The following is a 26,057-nucleotide window of genomic DNA, read 5'->3' on the forward strand; positions in this document are numbered from 1 at the left end:
TCATGAAACCAATCTTGATGTTTCTGAGTATTCTGGCCCAGATGAGTAAATGCAGTGCTTTACACTTAAGTCTCTGAAGACTTTGCACTCCTTTTCTGCTTCACTGATGCCAACAGTGTGTTGGCTCAACTTTTCCTTCAAGTTAGTGATAAACTGTTCACACTCAGAGAAGTGACTGAATCTATTGACAGCAAGTCTTTTGGTAGTCAAATTGCCTCAAGGCTGCTGCTTTTGTTGAATCCCAATATTTAGCTTGGAGAAGATAAGTCTATGATCAGTCCAGCACTCTACACCACACATGACCTTCATCACTCACACATCCTCCTGCCTCTTCTCCTTAAAGTGACACAGTCTACTAAATGTCAATGTTTGCTGTGAGGGTGCATCCATGAAGCTTTATTGTGCTTAAGTGAATGGAAGACAGCATTGGTGATGAGATCATGAAATGCACGTCTTCAGTAGTAAGTGGCCTTTTCTGTTATTTCCAATTCCATTCCTCTCAAGAACTCCCTGCCATTTCTAATAGTCTGTACCTTCTCTGGTGTTAAAGTTACCCAGAATTATAAGCCTGTCCTCTTTTGGCACATTGATCATGAGGGTCTCCAGATCTTCATAAATTTTTCATTGACCTCATCAGGATTCATCATGGTGAGAGCATACAAACTGATTACGATGGCATGGCACTTTCTTACAAGTGGCTATCACATTATCATGAACCTGTTATTCACTCCTTTTGGGAGACATACAAGCTTGTTGACTAGATTAGTTTTGTTGCAAAACCTACGCTAGCTTCACAGCAGTCTCCATTGCTTCAGCCACTCCAGAAAAATGTATATCTAGCTCTGACTTTGGGTAAGTTAGCCTTCATTTGCCAGTCTTATTACACTCAGAACTGCTATTTGGATCATACCTGCTGAGCTCTCTCTCAAAAACAGCTGTTCATCTTTAGGTCTGCTGGATTTTGTACTGTCCATAAGCATGTGAACATCCCATGTACTGAAGGTGAGTGGAATCACCTTTGCAAATGTTTTTGTACATTTTTGGGGGAGGGGGGGGGTGCGTTTCAACCAGCAAGCAGGCCAGGGCTGGGTGAAGCACACAATTTTTAGGGCACTTTCTCTAGCCCCTTCCCCATAGTAGGAGGCGAGCAGTGCAGTCCTGTAAAAAGGCTACTCAGTATCAACACTATATCATCACAAATGGGAGCTACTAGAGGACTTCAGTATCTGTAAGACATCTTTCTTCCATTTCAACTTCTCACTGCATATCCTCCATAACAGTGGTAAACACATGGGTAAGCAAATGTCTGGCTATCAATAAGTTTTTGGCTCAATTGAACTGGACTTTTTATACTCTAGTCAATTGTGGGACTGGGAAGTTATAGACTAATGTAAAAGATACTTTCTTAAAGACTGCTTAATCCTGTTTCACATTTTCATCAAGGATATACTTGATATTCATGCAGATCACTGTCACAAAGATTTTTACAGCGATGAAAAAGGAAGATTTGGGTTAATAGTTACTTATATCTTTTTGGTTTCTTTTATTTTTGTAATCATACCATTTATGATTTCTCAATTTTCAAAAAATTAAAAGTTGATTCCACAAACACAAAAATAAAAATAGAAAAGCTGCTCAGACATCCAGGGGGGTGCTGAATTCTATGTTGCTTCAGTTCACTGAGAAAACAACCCTATGGCCTGGACTACCTGTGTGCAGAGTTATGACTACAGCTCCCAGCATTTCATCACTTGCTTGTCACCACAGGGCTCTGAGGTAGGTAAAAATGGTAAAATGGTATGGGTGATATCTTTTGACTCAAGCATAAATTTTATTTAAGTGAGGCAGAGCTGCTTGAAGTCATTGGCCTCACTATCTTCCAGAGTCAATGAAGTCCAATGGCAAAAGTAAAGACAACTGGAGATGACACTGGACACAGTGGATAACCTTGGCATCTTTGATGTGTAACCAACCTCTGAGCACTCCATAGCACCTGCATCAGCCACCATTTTGGCCACTGGAACAAATTGTTCTTATCTATCCATTCCACCAGGGGAATTATTCACATGCTTGTGGTAGACATCCCCCCTTCCCAACTCGCTGATGGGTTTGAGATCTCTCTGTTATCGTCAATATGGCTGAGTCCATCTGCTGAAATGGTTTACCAGGGTATAGCTGTTGAGCCTGCTACAGCTACTTGGAGCCACAGGGGAGAGCTGGTCAATCAGGTGGACACCAAAAGTGAAAAGCAGTCCTGAAAGGGGTTCAGCAACCCTCATGCTAAAGATCCTACTCTTTCCTGAATATACCCCCAAAAAAGTGGTATCTAGGGGAGCAACACACAACTCTAACGTGTCACAAGTTCATAGAATAAATGAGTGAATGATTAAGCATTTATGATGAGCAAAGCACTATGCTAAGTGCAGGGATAAAAATGGAAAAATAAGACCATAGACAGGCTCTGTTCTCAAGAAGTTTATGTTCTATTGGGAAAGAGGGGAACAATACATGTGAAAGGTTTCAATTGAAAGTCAGATGAAAAAGTCCCAAAGTTCCTAAGAGTATGGCAACAAAGCAGATGGCATTGCCTCTTCTTCAGTGTCATTTCCATGGATAAAATCATATCAATTGCTGATGTACCATTTGACAGTGTCATGACCTTTGGTGACAAGAACTTTCTTTTCTGGGCCTTAGCACCTGCAGGCACAGCTGCCAAACTGCATTTCCTCAGGGGCTGCTTTTCTGGAGGATGGCTATGGGAAGGCTGTTCCAAAGACTATTGGGCTTAGGGTCCTGGGCTGTCTCCATCAGGGTCTGAGGGGAATGGTGATCAAGGTGGTGGTGGTCAAGGTTTGATTTACTTAAAACATGTTGCTTTCTTTTTCTCTTTTAGGATGCCTTGCTTCAGCGAGGCTGACTTGCCTGTCCTATGAACAGCAGTTGGTTGCCAGAGGGTGGGCATTGCTGGTCCCTTTTCTGCAGGAGCTACCTCTCCTCTGATGATTTTAGAGCTGAGCTAGAAGCAGAACTGGCAATCTGTAAGGTGCTATCATTAAAATCATAGTTCTAGAGACAGACAAGATTTGAGAAGCCATATAGCCCAACACCCTCAATTGAGAGATGAGGAAACCAAGCAGTTTTGGACACCACAATTTTGGAAAGCGTCCAGAAAAGGACAACCAAGGTGATGAAGGGTCTTAAGACAATGCTATTTGAAGATCAATGGAAGGAACAGAGATGTTAGCCTGGAGAAGGTAAGAATTTGGGAGAGAGAGGATAGCTGTGTTCAAGTATCTGAAGTGTTGGTCAGCTGCTGGTGGTTTTTTAAACTGCCCTTTTTCTGCTAGGCACCAGAGAGTAGAAAGAGGAGTAATAGGTGTAAGTTGCAAAGATGCAATTTGGGTTTGAAAACTTTCTTAACAAGTAAAGCTATATAAAAGTAACCTGGGCTGCCTTTGGAGGTGATAAGTCCCGAAGAGGTCTTTGGGCAAAGGCTTGAAGATATGTATCTTCAAACCTTTGAATACATGCGCGCGTGCGCACACACACACACACACACACACACACTCACCTATAAATAATAATATAACAATATACAACATACAATATAACCTTTCAGTTATATTGTAGAGGGGATTCTTTTCGGGTATGATTTAGCCTTTATAACCTCTGAGATTCCTTCCAAATCTCATATTCTGTCATATTCTGTAATTCTTTGTTAGCTGCCAGGGACACAAAGATAAAAATAAAGCAAACTGTCAGCCCTCAAGTGATTTGTGAGGGAAACTGTAATTGTAATTGAGAAAAAAGATTCTTTCATTCTTTGACTATACATTCCCAGAACCCAGGGAACCCAGTACAGTGTCTGGCTCCAGGTAAGCACTTAATAACTGCTTTTTGAGTGATTGATTACAGGTGCAAGTAAACTTCTAACTCTAGAATAAATACTCTTTCTACTGTGCCACAAATCAGGAGCCAACCAGATGTGAGAATAAAATATCTCCAAAGCATGCCAATTAAAACTATTATGACATGTAATAATTATATAAATCAGCTGGGAAAAATTACTTTGGGTTACCAAATTTGTATTAGCACATCACTTTTGAGAAACATATATTACATTATATACATTTATAATATAAAGTTCAGATATGGAAATTAAATCAAATCAAAAAGACAGCTAAAAAGTAATTTCAGGAAGCCTTACCAACTGCCCCCACACACAGACACACAGAGACACACACAGAGACACAGAGACACAGACAGACACACACAGACACAGACACACAGACATACACACAGACATACACACAGACATACACACACACACACACACACACACACACACACACACACACACACACACACACACACACACACACACACACACACACACACACACACACACACACACACACACACACACACACACACACACACACACACACACACACACACACACACACACACCCCTTCTTGTCCAGAGCAGCTAAGCACATAAAACACCAAAGTCGCTCTCCCCAATGACCTGGTCATATAAAATGGAAAGGCACCTCCCTTTCCTACCTCTGCACTTCACAGACTAAAGACAGTCACTTAAAAAATCATGGTCTCTAAAGGTCCTAGAGCACAGATCTATTGCACCAGACCATTCTTGACTATTTGAACCTCACGGGAATGTGTTTTGTCTCACTTGCTCATCTACCCTTCATCATCTGTCTTCTCTGTCCATGCTGAAATTAATCTTTCTCACTTCAGTCAATGCCAGCTCATCTGACAGTGGCCCCTCTCTGAGCCTTTCAGCAACATCCTGAACACCTCAGGCTCAGAAAATTAAATCTCTGAACAATTATTCCAAAGAATGGTACCAGGAGATCCTGGAGGCAGACAGTCAGTAAGGAGACAATTCTGATTCAGATGATCCCTGCCTACAAACCAGGGACTATCTAGCCAAACCTATAGCTGAGTGACAAGGAACATGGGGAAAGAATACGCAAAAAGCACAAAGATTTCCAATTCTCATGAAAGTCTATTTTCACCCTAGACACAAGTTCAAAAACTTTGACATGTTGAGAATGATTCTTGGTCCAAAAGGAACTATCCTGGTTCTGCCAGCTACTAGTTGGGAGACTGAGCAAGTTATTGAAATTCTCTGAGCTTCAACTTCCTGATCTATAAAATAAGATGTGTAGGTTAGAATTCTTAAACTAGGATCTATGGATATATATTTCAATATGACTGATTTCTGTTTGAATTTTTTTTTGTGCACTTAAAAATATTATTCTGAAAAGGACTCCACAGACTTAAGGGATCTATGATACATGAAAAAGTTAAGATTCTTCTGGCCTTCTTCAGTCCTCTACAATCTTATTTAACTTTAAAATAGATGATTCAGTTAAATTCAATAAGCATTTACTAAGTTCTTCTGTATGCCAGGTAATATCCTAGGTGCTAAGGAAACAAAGAGACAGCTAGGTGGCCCAGTGCTAGGCCTGGAGTCAGGAAAACTCATCTTGAGTTCAAATCTAGCCCTCAGACACTTACTAGTTGTGTGACATAGGCAAATCACTTAACCCCTCTTTGCCTCAGTTTTCTCTTCTGTACAATGGGGATAATAATAGCACCTATCTACCAGGATTGTTGTGAAGATTAAATGAGATAATAATTGTAAAGCACTTAGCACAATGCTTGGAACATAGTAAGTACTATACAAATGTTAGCTATTAGTAATGTAATTAGTAGTAATGATGATGAAGATAATGGTGATTCTATTTATTAATTCTACTACAGCATTTCAGCCAAACTGAACTATTTTCCAACATCTGTTCTCATTTTGTTTTCTGTTTCCATAACTTCTTTTACATTATTCTCTATCCTTAAAATGGATTCACTTCACTCCTTACATTCTCCATCTGATGAAATTTTTTCTTTCTTTAAGGCTTAAATCATGAGTGCCATTTTTTCCAAAACTCTCCGTTTCCAGTTGATATATTAACAGAAGGAGAAATTAAAGCTATCTACAATCCTATGAAAATATGCTCTAAATAACTCCTGATTAGAGAAATGTAAATTAAAACAACTCTGAGGTACCACCTCACACTTATCAGATTGGCTTATATGACAAAAAAGGAAAATAACAAATGTTGGAGGAGATGTGGAAAAATTGGTACGCTCTTGCACCATTGATGGAGTTGTGAACTAATCCAACCATTCTGGAGATCAATTTGAAACTATGCCAAAGGACTATAAAACTGTGCATACCCTTTGAACCAGTAATACCACTATTAGGTCTGAATCCCAAGCAGATCAAAGAAAAAGAAAAAGGGACCTATATGTATAAAAATATTTATAGCAGCTCTTTTTGTGGTAGCAAAGAATTGGATATTGAGGGGATCAACATCCATCATCTGGGTAATGGGTGAACAAGTTGTGGTATGTGATTGTGATGGAATACTATTGTGCTAAGAAATGACAAGCAGGATAGTTCCAGAAAAACCTGGGAAGACATATGAAGTAATGCAAAGTGAAGCGGGTAGAACCAAGAGAACGTTGTACACAGTAACAGTAATGATTAACTGTGAATGACTTGACTACTCTCAGCAATATAATAATCTAAGACTATTCTGAAGGACTTGGATGAAAAATGCTATCCCCCTCCCAAAGAGGAGCTGATGGAGTCTGAATGCGGAATGAAACAATTTTTTCACCTTCTTCAACTGTCTTGCTTTTTCTTCCAATATGGCTAATATGTAAATATGTTTTACATGATTTCACATCCATAATTGATATCGCATTTCTTGCCTTCTTAATGGATAGGGAAAGGGTGGGAAGAAAGGACAGACTTTGGAACTCGAAATATTTTTAAAATAAATAAATAATAAAGTTGAAGAAAAAAAGAGAACCTTTCTCCAAATACCCCATTTTCCCCACCAAGTAAGTGATTTCTTCCTCTTCAAATGTTTCGCAGCATTCTGCCTAGACCTCCCATTTACGTTAATTTTATCAATTTCTCTGTTGCCATTCAATTACATACACACACACTCTCTCTCTCACATACACACACACAAACATACATACATGCATATGTGTGCACACATGTGCTTTCTTCCCCATCAGAATGTGAGCTCCCCGAGATCAAGGACTGTTTTTGCTTTTCTTTGTATCCCCAGAGCTTGGCACAGTTCTTGGTGTATAGTAAGCACTTAATAAATGCTTGCTGACTTGGCTGGCTTGACTCTCCACTATGTTACAGCTATGTATGTCTAGCTTCCCCCTCCCCCAGAAGAATATAAGTTCCTGAAACACATGATCATGCCATGTTTATCTGCCCCATGCCCCCCCACTTTACCCCAACTCTACCTGCCCCATGAAACACTTAAGATATTTGATGTTCATTGCCTTAGAGCTGGAAGGGGCATGGAAGGTCATTTGGTACAACTCTCTCACTTAACAGATGAAGAAACTGAGGCCTAAAGAGATGCAGAGATTTGTCTAAGGTCCCAAGTGTAAGTAGCAGAGCTGGAATTCAAATATAGGTCCTCTGAAAGTATTTCAGATTTGAAAGGGGCCTAACAAAATATTTCTCCCAGGGAGAAAATAAAACCCAGAGAAGACCAATGGGCTACCCTGTCTGGGTTGTACAGCTAGGTCCTCTTTCCTTTGCACCATATCAAAGAGGCTCTCTCTTCTCTCTCTCTTTATTTTTTTCCTCACCTGGACCATTGAATTTATGGGTGCTAGGGAACTGCCAGTAACAGAAACTCCTTCTACAAATGCAGAATAGAAAATATTCTTTAAATTGTAGTCTAATAAAGTTGCCAGGGACACTAAAAGATTTGAGTGACTTGTCCAGGGTCTTTCTTATTTATTTCCTATTTATACGGTAAGCAGTTTTTGTTTGTACATTTGCCTGTTGTCTCATTAACTTGCAATCGCCTTAACCTCCTTTTGCCTCTTTTTGTAACCTCAGGGCTTGGCAGAGTGCCTGGCACATAGTAGGTACTGAATAAATGTTGACTGACTGATTGACTGACTGGGGCAGTATTTCTCAAAGGCAAAAACTGAATTCATATCTTACTGATTCCAAGATTGGCTTTCTATGTATCAGGACCTAATGAAAAGATCTGGAATTTCAAGTTGTGGGCAGCTCCCAATGAGGAAATTCCCTCTACCAATGAATATCAGTGGCCAAAAACATTTCCAAGACCAGATAGATTCATCTTTCAATAAGCCTTTATTAAGACCCATATATAATTAACTTTCACCCACTGCCTCTGGAGCTATCTGGAGCCTAGTAGATAAAATCTAATCCCACGTACAAAGGACAGCCTTTCAGATACTTGAAGACAGCTGTCATGTTCTCCCTAGGGGTTCTCCTCTCCAGGTTAAAGTTCTTTCCACTCTGTATGGATTAACAAGTTCCTGTTTTATGTATACTGTAATGAAACTATATTTATCTGACTGACCACTAATTTGTAACAAGTAGGTAAAGGACAAGAGGGTTTAAAGTTTACCTTTGAAAAGATTTATGAGAGAGGTTTGCTAAGCAAATTAATAGTGTAAACAAGGTTGGAGACTAAGGTTAAGAGCCAGGTTTCAATGGCACATCTGAATACAATCAATTCATGTGTTAATTTCAAATGAACCTTAGCTGGTCTTCCGGCAGGACCTTTAGGGATAAAAATGAGGTTAAGTTTTTAGCCAACAGGTTCAGGAACTGGAAAATAAAAGAAGAAACCATAATTTGGAAAGATTTCCACAGGGCTGAAAGATACAAAACAAAAGCATTTTTGTTGCTTATCCTTCATTTGTTCATTTGACTTGACGCAAAGCCACACAATATAACCAGAGGTATCCTGCTATTTAAAAAGATGGGATATTGGTTCAAGAAGCAGCTTAGAACCATTAAAAGATTCTGGTAATTTCTCAAAGGCAACCCTGCCCATTCCCCTACTCTAGTTCAACTCAGGACCTAACTCATTAGCTACTGGCAGCCTCTGAACAAGATATATGCTATCTTATTCAACAGGTTGGGGCAGCTAGATGGCACAGTGGATAGAGTGCCAGACCTGGAGTCTGCAAAACTCTTCTTCCTGAGTTCAAATCTGGCATCAGACACTTACTAGCTATGAGAGTCACAAAAACCTTGTTTGTCTCAGTTTCCTCATCTGAGAAATGAACTGGAGGGGGAAACTGGAAACTACTCCAGTTTATTTGCCACAAAAACTCCAAATGGGGTCACCAGAGTCTAATATGACTAAACAAACTCAATAGGTTGTCCACCCGACACTTCATTATACTGGCCAATAAGCATTCTTCATCTACTTGGTTTTTTCTGTTTGCATGGTTAGGTCAAATTTTTCTAAGTGATTACAGAACTCATTCTGGAGGTACCTCAATGTTCAAGGAAATTCAGCACAATGGCATCCACAAACAGGAACATCTAATATCTGAATTTTTCGGTGAATTTGTTTGGTTCTGTCTTGTTAAAGGAAAAAGGTCTGGTGTTAAGAGTTTTATCCCAATGCCATCCACATCCAGAGAAAGAACTATAGTCAGAACTCAGAATGAAGTAGACTTCTGAGTAGACTATTTTCTCTTTTGTTATGTTTTATTCTGGCTTGGTTTTCCTCAAGGTTTCTCCCATTCATTTTAATTCTTCTATACAACATGACTAATGTGAAAATGGATTTAATAAGAATGTATGTGTAGAATCCATATAAAATTGCATGCCATCTTGGGGAGGCAGGAAGAAGTAAGGAGCAGAAAATTTAAAACTTGTGGAAGTGATTGTTGAAAACTGAAAACAAATTAATTATCAAAAATACACAAAATACCTTAAAATCAACCTTTTTTTCCCACCAAAAAAAAAATATTATCCTGGGTCTTATATGCTTATCTGATTGTTTTTGCTTACTGTTAATTTGATATTAAAAAGCAGTGTCTCCCCTATAGTGGGTATTTTAATAAATGCTTGTTGATGTGAATAACAATTTTTAAACTACACCATAACTCTGACATATTGGGGAATCACATTAGTCTTCCTTGCCACTGTCCAAATAAAACACGCTTATTCTGCCATTAAAATAGTAAGTAATCATTTACTTCCTTAGTTAATAGGCACTAGGATTCTCAAAGGCACCACAAAAAAACCAGTTCAATTCAACAGTTAGTAATGGCCTGCTTCATACAAAGCACTATGCTAAGCTGAGGAAGATAAAAAATTGAAGATAAGGCCCCTTCCCTAATGCGACTCCCTTCTGGAATTATAAGGAATCCCATCTCTCTCATTACCAACAGAAGCAACTCACGTTTCTATGGTACACTGAGATATACAAAGTGCTCTAACAACTCATGAGGTAAAGGGTGAAAATATTGTTATCAGTTTGTAAACTGTTAAGTGACCACAGCATGATCATTTCATGGATCTAGATCTGGGAGGGAATTCAGAGGCCATCTGGTCCAAACCCCTCACTTATAAGATAAGGCTCAGGGAGATGAAATGATTTGCCCAAGGTTACTTACGTAGTAAGCATTAATATGATATTAATAATGTAATTTTAAAAATTATTATTAATTATTGACATAGTGTGATGTTATATATTATGTAAAGTTGTATATGATTTATATAGTACATATAGATTATTAATTTCAATTAATTAATAATAATATTAATAGAAGAGTCACATAGCCAGAAAGTGGGAGAGCCTGCATGAACCAAGTTCTATTGGTCATAATGCGGTGCTGAGGTGCCTGTACTTGGACCCCAATTCTAAAATCACTTTCCTCTCTAAAAATCACATTTCTCCCTAGCCTTAAAACACTGTATACCTGGCAGTTTCTCTCTCGCCCAAGGACAGCATGCCCAAGTAAAATACTTATCTTTCTTCCTGATACAGTAGCCAGCTGCACCTACAGAATTTATTAGTTTGAACCAGCTGTGTGTGTACTGGCTGAACTGGCTGTATACAGGCTCATAAAAATATTTACTACTCACTGACCTATCATATGTATCCTGGAGTCCTCATTCTGTATAATCCTAGACATACCTTGTCTAACAGACATTGATGGAGGGCAGCCTGGGTATTTCTCAGTCAGTTGACTTAGTGACATTTCAGGCTTAAAACCACACCTCTCTGTAATCCCCCCATCCTTGGGCTCTTTCCCAGTGAACTCTATGAAGTAGATACTAAAAGTGCATGTTCCTTTAAGAACTAACCATGCCTTAATCACTCCCTAATCCTGCTCTGAATCACCTAGTTAGCATATCTGGCACATGTTATACTATAATTTAACCTATAAAAACTTTACCTGTATCCTCTTTTAAATCGCAGGCTCCCTAAGAATTCTTGCCTGCTAAAAAGCATTAAATAAATCTTTACCACCTTGACTTCAAGAATGCTTGGTTCTGTGAATTCATTCCAGATGACCCTTACTTGTACTCTGGTCTTTGGGGGGGTCCCTCAACCCCCCCTTTCTGATTCTCATCAGTATCAAGGCCAGTGCTCCTTCTATTCTTACACTATATTGCCTCTTAAGTGATAGAAACTAGGACCTAAATAATGCAGCTAAAAAATGCCAGTCATCAACTAGCCAAAAACAGTAGATAAGAATAAATACAGTCATGTAGATGGCTCAGCTATTTTCTTTGCTTCCTCCTTTGGGTTCAGCTCTCTGCTGTCCATTAAGAAAACCATCACCTATGTCTCCTGAATGCCATGTTAATGAAACTACTACATGGATGTGGTTCACTTATGAGGTTCATTCTTGAGCCCAATTTAACCACATAAATTCTCTCTGAACTCTGGCCTACATGCATCAGTTTGATATTTGCCTTCATGATTGATTTCATAGAAAAAGAGTAAATTAGTGCTGGTGAGTCCTTAAAGAAAACAATAACTTATATAAATATAATTTGCATATGGTATATTTGTATAATAATTCACATTAGGCTTAAAAGTTAAGAAGTATCTTATATCCATTTTCTCAGTTCATCTTTACAGTAATCCTGTGAGATAATAAAATATTACTAACTCTATTTAAAAAAAAAAGGAAATTGAGTTTCAGAAAGGTCTATTGATTTGGCCAAGATCACACAACCAGCAGGACACTAAACCCTTTGGCCCTCTGACACCAAATCCAGTATAGAGTAGTGTTTCTTAACCTGGGGTCTAGGAATTTGTTTTTTAAATGTTGATAACAGTATTTCAATGTAATTTGTTTCTTTTGCAATCCAATCACTTTATTTTGTGCATTTAAATATTATGGAGAATTGGTGAAGGGGTCTCTTATACCAAAAAAGCTTCAGAATCCCATGTTCTAGAAATCTTCTAGCCCAATGAAGTAACACTGAACTTATAAATAAGAGTCAGAAGGCCCGGCTTCTACTACTCCCAGTTCTCCCTTTCAGTAAGCAGTGTGGCTAAGCAAATTATTTATCTTTTCAGTTTGTTTTCTTATCTAAAATGTGGAAGTAAAACCACCTACCCAAGCCTATCTGTTTGCAGATCAAATGAGAAAAATGTACAGCAAAATCTCTCTAAATTATAGGATATTATTACATGAAGGGGCACAGAAGGACAAGAGAAATTAAGTGGCACCATTCTGTCAATATTTATTAAGTGCCTACTATGTAAAAGGCACTGTGCTAAACCAAAAGAAAGGCAAAAAAAATTCGTCCCTGTTCTCAAGGTGCTCAGTCTAATGGGGAATACAATATCCAAATCATGTATGAACAAGCTATATACAAGATAGATGAAAATCACAGGTTCTTGGATCAAGGGTCAGAAAGGTCACCTCGTTTTACCGAAGAGAAACTAAAACTTAGGGAGATGACTTGACCATGGTCTTGTATATACAAGTAGTAGACAAGAGAACCAGGAAATGAACCTAGGTTTTCTGACCTTGCCCACTTCCTACCCTATGGAAAAATGAGAAGTCAGGAGGGAACAAATATCTTCAAATATCTACCCCCCCCCCAAAAAAAAACCTCAAGAGAAACACTGAAACAAAACAACCAGAAATACTTAAAAGTTTTAAAATCAGAGAATGAATAAGAAAACCAGGAATAACCATGCACCTTCCTATAATGGTTAAAAAAGTACAAAAAATTACCCTCATTGCACTCCCATGAAAGAGGTGGCCAAAGTATTATTATTCCCAATTAACAGATAAAGAAACTGAGACTCAGAAAAGTTAAATAAACTACCCTGACTTAGACAGCTAGTTTAAGGGACAGGGTTTTAATTTTAAATAAGCTGTCTCTTCGCCAAGAGGAGTTTCAACAAAATGGGGAAAAACAAAACCAAAACATTACAGATTAATAAGAAGCATTCATAATGCATTTGAAGAGAAAACAACTGAATCGAGACGAAAAATAGCATCAGAAACAAAGCTAGAATATTTTCTTAAGATAAAGTAAAACTGGTACTTTCCATACTCAAGAAGTTAAGAAGAAGAAATCAAATAAGCAAAAACAAAACAAATGAAAAGGTCAAGAAGAAAGAGGTATCAGAGTGGAATCTGGGGATAAGCTCAAGATGAATTGGTTAGAAATACCTACAGAGACTACACAGACAACGACAGACTCTTTGAAAACAATGGCAATGGCAAAAAGAACAGTGAGGGTGGGGGTGGGAGGGAACATTACACTAGAAATTGATTTGGAAGAATTGTAGACAAAAAATGAAGGATGGGGGAGTGGATTTTAAACATTAATCTCATCTAGTTGGAACTATTTGACAGATAAGAAAATAAAGGTGAAATTACTTAAGATATTGCTCAAGGTCAATTCATACCTTTTTGGTAGTATTTGATTTGGGACCTTTTTACTGAGGTCCACAACGGCCTTGACTATTTTTTAAAATAAAGCTTTTATTTTTGCTACGATTTTCTTTTTAGATGCTTCACCCTACCCCTCAAAAAGGGCCTAAAAAAATAAAACCACCAAGGAACTTAGAAAGGGAAAAAAGACCCTTCTCCTATCTGAAAATCATAAGCCACTCAGGCTTCTGTATTAAATGTCTGGTTCCAAATGGTCCAAATATGAGTCCTTCAGGTTTAGACTAGTATTCTTTTTTTTTTTCAAACAGATCACAAAATCCTTGAGACTTTACAAATTTGGAAACTGAGTCATAGCAAAAACAAGTTATTGCCCACAGTTGGTACAACTCATCTCCAAACTTATAAGCTTTTAGTATCATAGATTTTTGTGTAATAAAAATAATCAGGAATGCTTTCAGGTTATATAACAAGTTATCACTATGACATAAATTAATAAATATATGATATATTATGGCATGTTATATAAATATCATGCATGTTAATGTGAATATATAATAAATAATAAATTTTAGTAAAGTGATAAAATTTTTAAAAATTACACAACAATCCTCTATATACATCTCAAAGGAAAAAAATTAACTACAGTTTACTAACCTTTGGCAAATATTACAGCACTATGCTGGTGAAAGGTTTGGTTTGAAAGGTAATAGAGAAGTGAGGTGACTGACTTTTTTTTTAAATAAAGGGGAACACACCAAAAGGGCTGCTACTTATGTCTTGCCTTCCTATCCTTCCCATCCTTAAGAGACTATCATTGATTGCTTACATTATGATGTCACATAATATTGTCATATAAATAGTAATTTGTTTCCTATTAAGCAATTAGGAGATTTTTAATAAAGCACCTTGAGGTGGGTAGTTGGGGTATTCTTTGATAAGGGCAGAGAGTAGAGGTTGGGGCACCTCAAAGGTCTTTCTCCTCCTTTTGTCAGTACAAGTTAGAAGGAGACAACAGGGTGTAGTGAGACGGCTGCTGATATTGAAGTCAGAAGACCTGATTTTACTTCCACCCTTGTGAGTTTGGGAAAATCACAACCACCCTCTCCAGACCTCAGTTTCTTCACCTATAAAAATAAATAAATAGATGAATGAATGAATGAATAAGTAATAAATGGATGAATGAACAGATGACTAAATCGGGAAACTGCTGAGCAGCAACAAAGTGAGCCCAGAAGTGAGAGCTGAATGAGAAAGAACACCCTGGTCTACAATTAGAGAACTGGCATTTAAAATCTGGCTCTGCCACTTATTTACTACTTCTGTGACTTTAGTCAGGACATTAAATCTCTCTCTCAGCCTCAGTTTCCTCATATGTAAAATGAAACTTGGATTAGATGACCTCTAAGGTATATTCTAGCTCTTCAGATAAGCCTATAAAGATGAGGACAGCAGTATAAATCATATTTGGAAACTGAGGAGTATTTTTAATGACAATGAGCAAACAAAAGTCCATCTCTTTAACATCACTATTCTTCCAGTGTTACAGTAAGGCTACAAGTTATAGGATTAACAGAATCTATAAAAAAACTGAAGTACTGGGTCACTAATGAAAACAATGGGAGAAGCACATGTTAGCCATGAGCTTCATTGTACTACCAATATAGAATTGCACAAGACAATGTCATGAAGGATATCATCCGAGAAACACGTGACTAGAAAAGCAAGAACAAGGGATAACGCATGCAGCCTACATGCTCCTAATAATGTCTAGAGGAGGGCTTCTTAATCTGGGGTTCATCAATGATAGATTTTCAGGGGGTCTATGAAGTTGGATAAGAAAAAAGCTCCATCTTTATTTTTACTAATTGTTAACTGAAATTTAACATTTCTTTTAATTACTTAAAATCAATATTCTGACAAGGTGTCCATTTGTTTCACCACACTATCGGAGAGGTCCATGATACAAAAAGGGTTATGAATCCTTAGTTACTGGATGGGTTTCCTGGAAAGAAATTACAGGAGGACATTGACAAGAGAGTCATGCAGAATAAGAGGTGTGGTTGTGTTTGGCTGTGCACAACTGGAGAAAGTACTACTAGGCTTAGGACTCAGGAAGAGCCAAGTTCAAATTCTACTGTATATGCTGCTATCTGACCCTGGGCAAGTCACTTAATCTCTCTCAGTCTAAGTTTCATCATCTACAAATTAGGGCTGATAAAAACACTTACCATACAGGACTGTTGTGAGGATCCACTAAGATAACAAATGGAAACCTAAAAGTCATCCGATAGATGGATGGATGGATGGATGGATGGATGGATGGATGGATGGATGGAAGGATGGGTGGATGGGTGGATGGGTGGATGGGTGGGTGGATGGGTAGATGGATGGATGGTTAGTAGGTGGTGGTGGTGGTGTTGTTATCACCACTGTCACGAAAGCAGAAATCAATCAAAGTCAAAATGAGGAAGCTGGGTTAGATCTTAGAGATCTAAAATTCAAAATCCATTCACCAAAATGGAGATCAAGATTCCATAACAATAAGTACTATTCACTTCTTGATGATGAATTGTATACTGAGACCTATTTGAACAGTCATGCCATTTCCACACCTAAATTTGGGAATTATCATCACTCCTCTATGTCTCTTTGAGGGATTTTAAGGACAGAAGTACAAAGATGCCCACAAATGGCTTTTGAGATTCATACATTTCAAAATGGCAGCTTTCCAAAGTGCAAAATAAAAGTCTTTCCCAGGGATACCCTTTTGGCTTTCTGCAAGTTTCTACCACTACGTTTTGATACCTAATGACTTTTCTCCAAAGTCTGACTCAGAGCACACCAAGTAAATTTGAATTCTAAAAGAATTCAAGGGCCCAAGGGCCTAAGGCAAAATGGGATCAAATTCTGAGAGTCTACCATAGAGGGACTGTCTTTTCATTTTTGCAATAATCTAATGAAAATTATAGCACTGGAAAGAAAAGAGTTTATTGAAGTCTAATGAAAGGATTACCACACTGGGACATAGTCTCAAGAAGAGGCCGATCTCCATTAGTCAACCAATAGCTAAGTGACCTTAGGTACTTCAGTTTCTTCATCTGTATAACTGGTTTACACCTTTCCCTCAAAAACAAAATAGTAACAGAAAAATGTATTTGTTCAATACTACCACTTTTTCTAACAACATATTTCTCTAGTGCTTTAAAATTTACAAAAGAACCACTCACAAAAACTAGGCTGTAAAAGTATCATAAACCCTAATTTACACATAAAGAAACCGATGCATAGAGGGGATGTGTGATTTGCTCGTGGTCACACAGCTAGTATGCATCAGAGCTGAGACTCAAAATACAGGTCTCCTGATTCTAAGTTCAAAGAGTTTTTATTGTTTTGTTTTTGTTTTTAACTACATCACAGTGTCTTTTGAAAAGTAAATGGCAGTGGGTATCCTTCAAATGGGGACAGGTAGGTAGCACTGTAGAAATAACACCCAGGTTGTATTCAAATCTGGCCTCAGACACTATGTTACCCCTGGACAAGTCACTTAACTCTATTAGCCTTAGTTTCCTATCTGTAAAATAAGTAGCAAAATGAGAGATGGAATGGCAAATCCTTCCAGTGACTTTACCAAAAAAAACCCCAAATGGGGGTCACCAAGAGTCAGACACAACAGACATGAGTCCACAACAACATCCTTCAAATTGGAAAGGACTGAACAAACTATGGAATACGAATAAAATAGAATATAACTGGACTGTAAGAAGTAACAATTATGGGAAATTCAGAGAATCATTCCAACTCTAAACCTATAATCCCTTGATCCCCAGAATGCTGCTATATATACTGAGGACACCAGAACCCAAATAAAACTATTTCAGCCATCAAGGACTTTACATTACTTCTTACTCTTCTTACTCTCTCTGGATTTAGGTATCTGTCTATCATATTATGTATATGGAGCCAGTGTAATGAGATTAGGTGCCTTTCTACCACTACTTGCTCCTTTACCTTATAGACAGAATCTGTTCCTTTCACACTGACTTCAGATAATTCTCTGACTACCTTTAAATGTCAGGTTTAGTATAGCTTCAAGCCAGTAGTACAGTTTGACAGGTGAAGTATTTCTTAATGACTAGTGAATACAGGTTGAAGGAGATTTTATCTTATAAGCAGTATCATAAATCCTTGAAAGCATATTACCTGGACTGGTAGTTTCAACTAAGAAATTGCATTTTGGAGGAGAAAATTAAGACCTATGTGTTCTGAGGCAGCTGTGTAACTTATGGACGATACCTCCGTCTTCCATATCGCTATCACTCTAGTTATCTCTTCTAGCCAAACCCCTCAGCAAACATCAATACTGTCATCATCCACAGCAGCATCACTGGCATCATCACAGCTAACATGTATACAGTACTTTAAGGTTTACAAAGCATTTTACAAACACTACCATTTTATGCCCATGACAATCCTGGAAGGCACTAGTAAGAATAACAGTAATGCTGATTGATGATTTACATTTACATATCACTTTAAGGTTTGTAGAGCATTTCACAAGTATTATCTCATTTCAGCCTAACAATTCCGGGAGATAGGTGTTATTATTATCCCATTTTACAGATGAGGAAACTAGGGCAAATAGAAGTTAAGTGACTTGCCCAGAATTACTTAGCCAGTAAGTGTCTGAGGTCAGATTTGAAATCAGGTGTTCCAGACCCCAAGTTCATGATTCCATCCACTTCATCATCTCACTGCCTAAAGAATAAATGCAAGAGAAATAGCATTAGGAGATGCAGAACGGATAATTTTGATAATTTTAAAAGATTTTGCACAAACAGAACCAATACAGCTAAGATTGGAAAGAAAGTAGGAAAGTGGGGAAAATATTTTTACAGCAAGTTTCTCTGATAAAGACTTCACGCCTCAAATATATAGAGAACTGAATAGAGAGAACTGAATATAATAACTCATAAGAATATGTCATTCCCCAACTGATAAATGGTCAAAGGATATGAAAAGGTAGTTTTCATATAAATAAAATCAAAGATATCTGTAGTTACATAAAAAATACTCTAAATTACTAATGATTAGAGAAATGCAAATTTAAAAACTGAAGTACCCTGAAACCTATCAGATTGAATAATATGACAGAAAAGGAAAATTACAGATATTGGAAGGGATTTGGAAAAATTGGGACACTAATGCACCATTGATGGAGTTGTAAATTGATTGACCATCCCTGGAGGGCAATTTGGAACTAAGCCCAAAGGGCTATAAAACTGTGCACACCCTTTGATCCAGCAATGCCACTATTAGGTCTGTATACTAAACAGATCAAAGGAAAAGGAAAAGTACCTACCTATGATATAGAAAAATATTTATTCTTTTTGTGGTAGCAAAGAATTGTAAATTGAGGGGATGCCCCTCAGTTGGGCAATGGCTAAGCAAGTGGTGTATGATTGTGATGGGAATACTAATGTGCTATAAAAAATGATGAGCAAGATAGTTTCAGAAATACCTGGGAAAACTTGCATGAACTGATGCAAGGTGAAGTGAGCAGAACCAGGAGATCACTGTACACAGTAAAAGCCATATCATATGCTGATCATCTGTGAATGACTTAGCTACTCTCAACAATATGATTTAAGATAATTCCAAAGGACTCATGATGAAAAAGGCTATCCACCTCCCAAGAAGGAACTGATGGACTGCGAATGCAGATCAAAGTGCACTATTTTTTAAAAATTTTTCTTTTTTTAAAATGTTTTCTTTTGCAGCATGGCTAACGGAAATACGTTTTACATGGCTGCACATGTATAATCTATAGCTAATTGCTTTCCTTCTCAAAGAGGAGGCAAGGAGGGAAGGAGAAAACTTGAAACTCAAAACTTTTTTTAAACAAATGTTAAAACTGTTTTTCACATGTAATTGAGAAAAAATACAATAATTTTTTTAAAAAGAAATTGAGGTCATTTGTTCAGTTTCTTGTTATGCGGTCATGGCTGACTCTTCATGACCCCATTTCAGGGTTTCTTGGCAAAGATACTGAAGTGGTTTGCCATTTCCTTCTCTAGTTCATTTTATAGATAAGGAAACTGAGGCAAACAGGGTGAAGTGACTTTCCCAGCTCACACACCTAGTAAGAGACTGAGGTTGAATTGAACTCAGGTGTTCTTAATTCCAGACCAGGTACTTCTACCCACTGAGTCACCTAGCTGTGGTCATTAGTTTATTATAAATTTAAAATAGAATTAATAATATGATGTTAAGGGGTCAAAATTATTTCAACTTTTGATTATATTAATAATAATTTCATATATATATATATGTGTATGTGTGTGTGTGTGTGTGTGTGTGTGTGTGTGTTAACCATAAGGATCAAAGTATAAGCCTACCAATCTTTTCATCTCTCTACCTGAACCAAATACATATTCCAGTCCTTGATGCGATAGTTGTCACTGTTTAAGTTGTTTTATTTCTTTCACAGTGTTCAGAGAAACACATGAAGTGACTAAGGACTAAACAGGTAGGAGTCACATCAGTAGCAATTGGCAGGGTCATGATTTGAACTTAGGTCCTCCAATCCCAAAACCTTTCCTCTGCGTCATGCTGCCTGCCTTCCTCTATGCACAAGTAGAGATTTAAGAAATGTTTGCTGAATTGAATTGTGAAATATCCACAAAGATATAAATACATACATCTGAGTACGTAGCAAACCCAGTGGACGACATGGGAGAGTTTGTCCCTAAAAATACAACATGCCCACAGTCATTACCTTATAACTTCCCAAGCACAAATGATAACAAGTGGTACTGACAAATTACTTTAAAAATGCATAATCCTCATCAAGTCCATACTTGCAGCTCATGAAATTAAAGCTTTCTTCCACAATCAAACACACATGCGAATTAGGTATATCTCAGAGTGATCAGCTCTAATACAAATAGCATACAACTCCAAAGGTAACTTGAGTGCCTTAAAGTGTATCTTACCTGTCAGAGCCTGGATCTTTCTACAAGGATTCTTCATCATCATTGGTTCATACCCAAACTCAGTATCTCACCACAATGATGTCTCCCCAACTTCTTAAATCATTCATAACCCGGCTGGCTGAAAGACATACTGTGAGGAAACAGAGCTGCCTCTTCTAGGTCTTGCACTTAGAATCACAGGCATCATCCAGTCCAAACCAGTCATTTTACATATGAGGAAACAGAGGTCTAGTGAAAGGAAGTGGCTTATCCAAGGTCACAAGAACTTATTCACAAGTAATATATTCAGTGTTACAAAGACCAGTGAAGAAGTCATTAGAACCCAGGATTGCTAACTGCCAATCCAGTGTCCTTCCTACCTATATACAACTAGACTCCTTAGTTAGATTTAGAAGGTCACCTCTTTCCCACATGTGTGAAGCTCCAACACCGCTGTTCCCCCCCCCCCCCCCACATACCTTCATCAAGTTGTCTACAAAGCCTCTGAATAAATATCTCCAGTGGCAAAGAAATTTATCTCATGATGCAGTTTGCATAAAGTAGAAGAAAAATCTGGATCAACAAATACATTCAATTCACTCCCAGGCTGATATATATAACCATATCAGCCAGCACAAACAGAAACCATAAGCTTTTTTATTCCAGATTCTTAGATTTCTACTTGAGCACTGAACTCCACCAAAGTGACAATATATCCAGAAGATTGTCTATATAGTATCATGGTACTAAAATCATACCACTGTAGATCTTGCTGGAAATGAGTGGGGTCCTGGCTAACCTTGTTATAGAGAGGTTTGATAAATGTTTTGTAGAGATTTATCTTATTCTTTTCCCTACATCTACCAGCCTCTCAGTATATTCTCAAAATATTCTCACAACAAAGTTGATTTCCTGTTTCATAAAGAGGAAAAAAATTGATTCAGACAGAGAACAGTGATGGAAGGGGGCATAAAGTCACACCACAAGTCAGTGGCAAAGCCAGGAATAGAACACAACTCCCTGGATTTTCAATCTGGTACATTATCTACTGAAACCACCAAGCCTCTCTATAATTACGTGTTCTTTTCCAAGAGAGCCTGCAGTTGAATAGAAATGGATCTGGGATCAAAATACTGATTTGCTTGAAACAAAAGCCTAGTTTCACAAGAAAAAAGCCCTTGGTCTGTCTTCAGTGCTATGAAAGAAAAGCTAATTTTAAAAATTTATTATTATTGAATCTGATTATCTGATTATGGGTTTGAAAAGGACGACTCACAGATGGAAGACCAATTTTCTCCAGAAGGATACAAAATCATTTTTTAGGAATCAGAAATAGATGTGTCACTGCCACCAAGTTCAGAAAAAAAATCAAGGATTGGGTTCATGTATCACCTACAGTCTAAGCTTTTCAGTCCACTCCAAAGTTAAACTACACAAAGCTAACAGAAGAGATTTTTGTTTTCAGTCTCAAAAGCCACAGAGCATTCCAGATTCCCTGAAACCATTTACCATGGGGATATGTATGCCTCGGGAATCAAATCCGATACTCCAGCAAAACCAAGCTGTTCATTTCCAACTTGTAGTTATGACATAGATGACAAGCAGATCATTTTGAGGCTGTCTCACATGAGGATCTGCCATGCCCTGGATCTAATATGACGTTTGGGTGTCTTTGAACGTTGTCCTATCTGTCTTGAAATTGCTGGGATGAAGGGAGAGAAGGGGCCAGTGGAAATGGGGTTAATAGCTCATCCTTGAAAGCCACCGAAGGTCCCCTGGTAGCATCAGGTGGTAGGAGCAGCTCCCAAGGGAGAAGCACACCTCAAAGCTGAGGCAGATTGTTACCATAGCTTTACTTTCCAATGACAGTAGGAAACAGTGAAACAGAGCTGGCAAGAGCCAGAGACAGAGACAGAGAGAGACAGAGAGAGAGCGAATGTGTGTGTGTGTGACAGCTTAATCTTGGTAATGGTTTGAGGCACACACTCAGCAGAGTGTAATTTGGTGAGTGAGAGGTTCCAAAACTGAAGACTTAAAACAAACGCATAAAGAAAAATGAAGATATGGGTAGTGAGGGGGTGTCACATAACCACCACCCCCCTTTCCTGATCAGTTGAGAGGCTGACCTGTTTCAGGGATGGAGAGTAAACCAGAAGAGGACAATTCCTAACCGGGGAGATTTTGGTGAGGAAAAGTCACTACGCACAGAAAAAAAAGATAAAATTTTCTGCTCCACAGTCCTGTGCAGGGCAAGGATTCTGACACTGGATGGGAGGAAATGGGACGGGCATTCAGCTGTGACTAAGAACTGGGGCCAAGCTGAAGTGAGGGGCTCAGGCAGGGCGGACTGAAGCCAGGAACCCAGGTTGCGCAATCGCAGTCCCACTTGCAGTCAATTCACTTCGAGTCTCCACATCTCACAGCCCTAAGAGCATTCCCATTTGTTGAGCTGGAGGCTTTTTGAATGACTGCAGTTTTCCCTCGAGACAGGAGAGGAGCCCCTTTCCCACACTGCCCCCACGAAAAACCACACTAGACCCTCGGTGGCGTGTTACCTACCACGAGGATGAGTATCTCCAGGAAAAGTCAACCCTGTGACCCCACTGGTAATATTTGGGGATCCGAGAAACCGACAGTTTTAAGCCCAGGCTAAAAGTGTACCAGGAGGTAAAAGATTAACCAGGGCTTAAAGTTTCCCAGATCCTGGGCCCTCCCATTAAAGAGGCTGAAACTACCAAAATGAAAATCCCAGAACCAACCAGTCATTATAAAACAGAATAAATTGCCTTTAGAAAAATGAAAATAGTGCTATTGCACAGCGAAGTTTAGCTTTGAGATCTACCCAACACTACCGAAATGGGAGCAGTGGGGGGTGTGGGAGACTAGGGAAGGAGAAAAGAGCTGGGATAAACCGCCCCCAACCATGCCCAGCCGCAGAGATCGAGGGATCCAAGTTGGTCTCCAGCAGGCACGGAGAAGAAGGCTAGCTCCCGACCCCATACACTGCAGTCAAGCGCCCCCTCCCCTCGGCCTGAGAATTCAGAATCGTTCCTTCTTCGTTCTCCACCTGCCGCGTTCAAACCTCAAGGAAACCCTGGGACAAGACCTCGGAGAAACGCCTCCACGTCAAGGAATCGAGAGCAACCCCCGGGGATCACGGCTCCCTTCAGCACCACTACCGAGGAAATTCCCACCAGGCTGGGGGGTTAGGGGAGGGGGCCTCACGCCCCAACTGCGCCGCAACCTCCCATTCCCTGGGCTCACCCCTCAGGCAGCCCGCGCAGTTCACCCTCCGGGGAGAGGGGTCTCACGGCCCTGCGCTGTGCCCAAGACAGCAGGACCAGGCCCGGCAAGCGGAGTCATCGGGAGGGGGCGTTCAGAGAACCCACTGCCACCACCATCTAGCTAACGCCTGCGGGGCGCAGAGTCGGGCGCCGAGCACAGGAAGATACCCAATACCCAGTACCAGAGGGGGTTCGTGCTCGCAAGGGACGTCTGAGGTTGTCCACACACAGGTCCTCACTTTCCAGATGGGGAAACCGAGGCCCAGAGAGAGGAACCACCAGCCCAGGGTCACGTGGCTAACTCGTGACAGAGGCAGGATTCAAACCCAGGACCTCTCGCTTCCCATCCAGCTTCCTGAAGATAAAATACGCTCCCTGCCCTCAGGAAGCTCACCGCCTAGGACCGGGAGGAGGCTCAGACGCAGATAACTCTAATCCACCACATTTCAGGCTAAGGGAATGAGCCAGCTTCCCAGGCAGGGAAATGCGCGCTGGGTGGGGGGCGGATCCAGATTTGGGTAGGGGTCTCCCTAGCCTCCGAGATGCCCCTCGGCCAGAGAAACCTTAGCGAGGGTGGCCGGCGTTCAGGGACAGCGCAGCCTGAACACACGCACACAGCCACACACGCACACACACTCCCCTCCTCTGCTTCCAGCTCCTTACCCGGTCCTTACCAAAGAGGCAGCAGGTTCCCCAAGTTGTAGCTCCCGCTCCGGCTCCGGCTCCGGCTCCGGCTCCCGATGACTCTCCTCCCCGGGCTGCGAGGGGCGAAGAGGAGGCGGCGTCCGCTGAGCGCCCAGCGAGCTGGCTAGCAGCGCCGGCCCCACTCCCGCTCCAGCCGCCGCTCCAACTCTGCGCTCATCGCCACCGAGGAAAACAAAAGGAAACCGGCGGAGAGAAAAGAGGAAACGAGGTGGAGGCGCGTGGGGAAGGGGGAGGGAGGCAGGGGGAGGGAGGAGGAGGAGGCGGCGGCCGGGGGGCGGAGAGGGCGGGCGGAGGGATGGCCGAGAGGGCGGGGATAGGGGGGAGAAGCCGCTGCCCAGAGGGACGCGAGAAGGCAGGACGTGGACCACGCTGCGCTGAAGTTTGGCGCTTCCTCGGGAGGGAGGGCAGCGATCCCTCCTCAGTGACCCGCCCCTCCGGTCCGGGGCCCCGGGACTGGCCCGTCATTCATGCCCCCACCCTTCCAGGCCAGCTTCTGTTCCGAGGGCGGGGCCGGGATGGAGGAGGACCAGGCTGGACCCCTCCCTCCAGCGCGCGCCTTACGGTCCTTCCCCGCTCCGGTCCTCCCCTCCTTACCTCCGACTCCTCACCTGAGGACTGCGGAGGAGGGGGAGAGGGAGGCGAGGGAGAGGGCGGGGACGGGGGGGTTCCTGCAGCGCCCGCCGACTTGGTAAGCGCCTGCCCCGCCCCCGGCCCCGCCCCCGGCCCGCCCCCGCCCCCAGCCTCTGCACCGAGCCTCTGCTGCAGCAGGCAGGAAGTCCTGAGCAGCCCGGCCCGGGAGCTGGGCGAGGGGCGGGTCCTTGGAGTCTAGAAGGCGAGGAGCGCCGCGGGCGCTCTCCCGAGCGGAGACCAACCTCCCCGGTGCCCAGCTTGGACCGGGGTCTCAGCGCTAGCCTCCTCTGGCTGCGTGACCCAGGACCAGTCCGGCTGCCCGTGCCTCGCTCTGCTCATTTCCTACCTCACAGGGTTGCTGTGAGGATCAAACACGAAGCTGTTGAAAGCGCTTCTCCAAACTGAAAGCTGTCACCCTAGCCTCCAGAGGTGGGACGGGGGCAGCCCGCTGGGCACCCCCAGGCAGGCGACTCTCCCTCTTCACTCTGCCCCGGGGCCTGGCCCGGACTAGGAGCTGGGTAAATGGCCTTCCTGGCCTGCTTGCACACTGTGCTTGCAGAATGACTGGAGTGGATGAATGAATTCTGCTCCTGACTCAGATTTGCGTGTGTCACCACGGATTGATCGGTTCATCTTTGTGAGCCTTCCTCTACTCACCTGTAAATTGGATCTAATAATACTTTGG

General features: G+C 40.8%; 1 protein-coding gene across 4 annotated transcripts in view; it reads right to left on the reverse strand.

The window, feature by feature from the left end:
• The window catches only part of HPCAL1 (hippocalcin like 1), a 192,524-nt gene extending 167,144 nt beyond the window's left edge, over positions 1 to 25,380 (reverse strand). The window contains exon 1 of one of the 4 annotated variants that reach the window (XM_072634230.1): positions 24,712 to 25,380. The gene's annotated coding sequence lies outside the window, so the exon portion shown is untranslated. Of the gene's footprint in view, positions 1 to 24,700 lie in introns of all 4 variants that reach the window. The other 3 variants (XM_072634233.1, XM_072634231.1, XM_072634232.1) reach the window with 3 other exon arrangements.
• Between the last annotated feature and the right edge of the window lie 677 nt (positions 25,381 to 26,057).

The sequence above is a fragment of the Notamacropus eugenii genome, chromosome 1 (assembly GCF_028372415.1).
Source record: "Notamacropus eugenii isolate mMacEug1 chromosome 1, mMacEug1.pri_v2, whole genome shotgun sequence".
NCBI classification, from domain to species: Eukaryota; Metazoa; Chordata; class Mammalia; order Diprotodontia; family Macropodidae; genus Notamacropus; species Notamacropus eugenii.